At 40.4% G+C, this 4,992-nt stretch overlaps 1 pseudogene; it reads left to right on the forward strand.

The window, feature by feature from the left end:
• The first annotated feature begins 259 nt into the window (after window positions 1-259).
• LOC102866077 lies at window positions 260-978 on the forward strand (annotated as a pseudogene).
• The last annotated feature ends 4,014 nt before the right edge of the window (window positions 979-4,992 follow it).

Genomic DNA, 4,992 nt, shown 5'->3' on the forward strand with positions numbered 1-4,992 from the left:
TCCTGTCTGGTGGTAGCAAAAGTGTCGATTGTGGAGCCAAATAAACTAAACTTGTTAACAATCTCAATCTCTTCACTGTCTGTCATCATGTTGCCAATTGGCCCAGTGGTGAGGATCTTTGTATTTTTTATCTTCATATTACTGTTTGTTAATTAGTCTTCTTCTGCTCCGGATGGCTTATTCTTATTAAAATAGGTACTTGTTAAACATACAGGACGAATGATAAAAGTATACAGCCCAGACACACCTTTATTGATTTTCCGAACTCCTGAGCCCAGTCATCCTTGGGCTGCCCGGCTCCAGCAAGGGCACCGTGTCTCAGATAGTCGCCCAGAACTTCAGCTTTCCAGCATCTCTCCAGCAGCCATTTCTTGTGAGGAAAAAACAACAACAACAACAAAAACCCAAAAAAAACCCCACCAAACACCGAAATTGGTGAAATGGCAAAGCAGTACATAGGGAAAGGTCTTTTGGTTCCAGATCATATGTTCACAAGCCTGATAATGTTGGAACTGGAAAATAGGCACAGCCAGCACTGGTTACCAGGTAGTTTTCCTATGGACTTTAGTACAGGCAGAAGCCCTGGACGGAATCTGTGAGCTGGATCTGGTGGTCGCTTTGCATATTCGATTTGAAACACTCAAAGTCTGTCTTAGCAGATATTGGATTCATCCTCTTAAAGGGAGAGTATACCACCTGGAGTTCAATCCACCTCATGTACATGGGATTGATGACATCACTGGTGAACAAACAATTAGTCCAGCAGGAATCTGATAAACCTGAAGCAGGCGCTGCCAGGCTAGACAATACAAAGTTGTGGCAAAGCCTGACATTGATATATACAAGTGTTGAAGTGTGCTCCATCAGTTTCCTGGGACAGAGACTAACAAAATCTGGCCCTGTGTTTACACACTTATCTCAAACAAGATCATACTTGTTGAATCCAAAGAAGAGTACAGAGCCTGCCCAATGGAATAACCAGGAATATACGGCCCTTCATCCAGTTTTATGTAAAATACTGGTGTCATGTCCAAATTAAAAGCTAGCTGATACAGCTAGCAATGTCTTTTCTAGCTTTAGCGGTGAACTGATTTAAAAACTAATGCATAAAAAGATTTAATAAGTTAAAAATCCCACAGTGTATACCACCATTCTGCTTAAATAACTGTCTCTTGGTCTATGTACAGTTTCTGCATGAACATATTTAAGCGTTCTGGAATCCTCATCCTTTGCAATATTATTCATACTCTGTTGGAATACACAGTGTAATATCTTTGTGCAACTATTAAAACACAGGTAAACATTTTTACAATAATTGTTATTATTATGTTGTTGTTGTTTTGTGTCCTCAAGTAGCTTGCGACTCATAGCAATCCCATGTAAAACAGCTCTAAACCCTACTCTATCTTTAGCCAATTTAATTGTCTCCACCATTTCATTGTCTACCCTCATTACTCCAGTCACTGAGTAATCCATATCATCCAGGGTCTTTTTCTCTTAAGTTGTCCCTCTACCCTTCTAAGCATGATGTCAGATTTTCCAGATACTGATCCTTCCTGATAACATGCCCAAAGTATGTCAGATTGACTTTCAAAATCCGTGTCTCCAAAGAGCAGACTGGTTTTACCCTCTAGAGTATGAACCTGTTTGTTCTCTTAGGAGTCCATGGGATATTCAATTCTCTTTTCTAGCACCACAACTCAAACACATCAATTCTTCTTCTGTTGTTCTTTGTCATTGTCCATCTCTAATGCACAGCAAGTAAATATGAAGAACATGGCCTGGATCAGGCAAACCTTAGTCTCTAGACTGACATCTCTGCTCTTCACTACTTTGGAAAGGTCCCTGACAGCAAATTTCCTAATGCAATTCGCCTTTTGATTTCCTGGTTGCTCATACCAAAAGAGTTGGTTGTGGAGCCAAGCAACCGGAAGATGTTAACGATCTCTCTATCTTCTTTGTCTATTATGATGCTGCCAATTGGCCCAGTGGTGAGAATCTTTGTTTTCTTGATGTTGAGCTTCAATCCATGTTATTGTTATGTGCCATCAAATCAGAATCGTCTCATAGCTGACCCTCCATCAGGCTTTCAGAGGCTGTGAATTGCATGGGAGACGACCCATTTTTCTCCTTCAGATCTGTTGATGGATTTGAACCTGGCACCTGTGGGTTGACAGTGCAACTCCTTATGCACTACATCATCAAATCTCCCTAGGACTATGGGGCAGTCTGACTGTAGTGACCTAGCCCAGAGGGAGTTAAAATGTAGGCACAGATTTTGCATCTCTCTGGCAGTTTGAATCTACTGGTGGTTCCATGGGATGGACAATCTCCTGCCTTGTGATTTACAGTCTCAGGAACCCACTGGAGTCAGCTCTCACTCAACATCATCAATAAATTTGAATTATAGGGGAAAAACTAAGAAGACAAGGGAAATGAGAAGGCCAACATTATGAAATTGTGAAAACGCGACAAAGAACAATTTACATTAAAAAGGTCAAAAGGGAACATAATTCAATGTAAACTTTCTCTCCAATCAACTGGGGGGATAACATGGGTCGGTTACTGTGTTCCCAAGAAGTCCTCCTCCTGTGTATGTGACTGGACACTCACCCAGCCAGTGATGCATGAGAAAAACATATTCTTCACTTTCCCTGAGCAACAGTGCAGGGAAGATTTTGAGCTATGGCCTCAAGGGAGGTTTTTCCTTATATCCACTTGCTACTGATGGGCAGAATTTCATGAGGGCATCAGCAAATGTGCGCCATTTCTGAGAATGAATTTGTTAGATGATTTTTGTTGTGCCCTGTTTTGACTAGTTAATATCCTGAGATGAAACATGGACTGTGTGCCGTTGCTGGCAGCCTTGTCAAAAGCAGCAGGTTCTGTTAGGCTTAGACATTTCAGAGCCCACACAGTATATATCATCACCTGGGCAACACAGCCACCTCTAACCACCACAACATTCTCTTATTGCTGTTGTGCTTTATTAATGTGAATAGAAGCATTCTAGTTCACTATAGGTTCAACCACTATTATTCTCCCTCCAGTCCTGTACATACAATTTGCCTTGCTGCCCAAAAAGGAGAGTGGGCCTATGAAAGAATTTGTAAGCTAACAAGGCATAAAGTGACATAGAAATTACTATGAATTTAGAAAGGAAAAAAAAATCTTACATGTTCCCAGACTCACATAAAACCTAAAGTAAAATTAACATACAGTGGTCCATAGACAAAGTTCAAAGCGATGGCAATTTTACGCTGAGATGCTGGATGTAGTTCCCATGGAACGTGCTTGGAGAAGCTACACTCATTGTGAATTAGAGCTGCCTCTTGAATTGCTTGCAGCACAATAAGCATGAACACTAGTTTCCATTTTCAACTGTTGCCTAACAGTTAAAATCCTCGCCAGATTTCCTTCAGTTACTGAACACGGGGGTAATATAGATCTTTCATAAAAGCAAAGTGACATATAAGGTAAACTTTCAAAAAAACCTTGGGGTACTTGTATTAAGTTATTAGCTCATCACTCACACTAAGGCACGTAGGTCCTCTTTGTTTGGAACGTCGAGGAGTGGTGGTGACATTTTTCACCAAGTAAAAGTGCTAAGTAAATGAAATTGTATCTGAGAGAATGGATTAATAGATTGAAAAGTACTGGATCAGGATAATCAAAGGCTTTGAGAGACTGGAATGTTGGGCTGACTAATAAAATGGATTTAAACAGGGATAAGTGTGAAGTCCTTCACTTATACTCATCAGACCAGCTGCATAAATAAGAATGATGGAGTGTGTGTATGTTTAAAAAGGTGTAAGCTTATTAGTTGGCAATGAGCTCAACTTGAGTCAATCATAGGAGATGTGACTATGCTTTTTTTTCCAATTGGAGGCAACAACTCTAAAATTATGGTGTCCAGATCAAGAGAACCATATGTCTGCATGCTGCACTGATTATACTTAAGAAAGACTTTAACCAAGTTGATCTCATCTGAGAAGTGATTTGATTGAGAGGAAATTTAAAACCATTCCCTGTAAGTAACAGCTGAAAAAATAAGACGTTTTGAGCCTGATAAAGAGAGACTTAATGGTATGTAGCTGCTTTTCTCAAATATTTAAAAGGTCCTCCTTTAGATGAGCCATCTTGTACACCACAGACAAAGGAAGAGAGTCGTACTCACCCTGTAGGCTCTCTGAAGTTCAGAATTAGTTTTATGTTTGTACTTTCTCAAGTAAGAAGTTAGTGTGGGAATCCGTGGTGATTTCCTTTATTTCAAGATGTTCTATTACTTAAGTTTGAGAAATAGTGTGTCTGGGTGTCCTGCTTTCTATAGCAAGGCTAAGTATAAAGAGTAGGACATGGTTGATCCAGAGAGATATATGTGTGTAAGAAAGTTATGAGAGAAAGCTGGAAAGACATATGTAGGGATCAGAAGACAGAGTGCCTGTCGTATAGCTCTCTAAGGTTTTATCTTGTTTGTTGTTATTTGCTGTGGAGTTGCTTGCTGCTCATAGAGATCTTATTTGGTAGCAAATAATGGAGGAAAACAGAAAACATATTTCAATAGCTCAGAAACATGAAAGAGTTTAATTTATGATCATGATTTGGATGTTTTTGTTGTTGTTATGTGCTGTTGAGTCGATTGCAACTCATAGCGACCCTATGTACAACAGCCTTAAAACCTGTTCTATCCTGTGCCAATCACACTGCCTCTGACACACCCATCCAGATTATCCCAGTCACTGAATCAATCCACCTCATAGAGGGTCTTCTCCTCTTGCCCCGTCCCTCCACACTCCCAAGCATGATGTCCCTCTCCAAGGACCGGTCCCTCCTTACAACATGTTCAAAGTATGTCAGATGGAGCCCCAGAATCCTTGCCTCCAATAAGCAGCCTGGATTAACCCTTTCCAGGATGAATCTGTTTGTTTTCTTGGCAGTCCATGGTATATTCAATACTCTTCTCCAGCACCACAGCTCAAAGGCATCAATTCT

The sequence above is a fragment of the Elephantulus edwardii genome, unplaced genomic scaffold (genome assembly GCF_000299155.1).
Source record: "Elephantulus edwardii isolate Elephantulus edwardi_28Jun2011 unplaced genomic scaffold, EleEdw1.0 scaffold00069, whole genome shotgun sequence".
Classification (NCBI taxonomy): domain Eukaryota; kingdom Metazoa; phylum Chordata; class Mammalia; order Macroscelidea; family Macroscelididae; genus Elephantulus; species Elephantulus edwardii.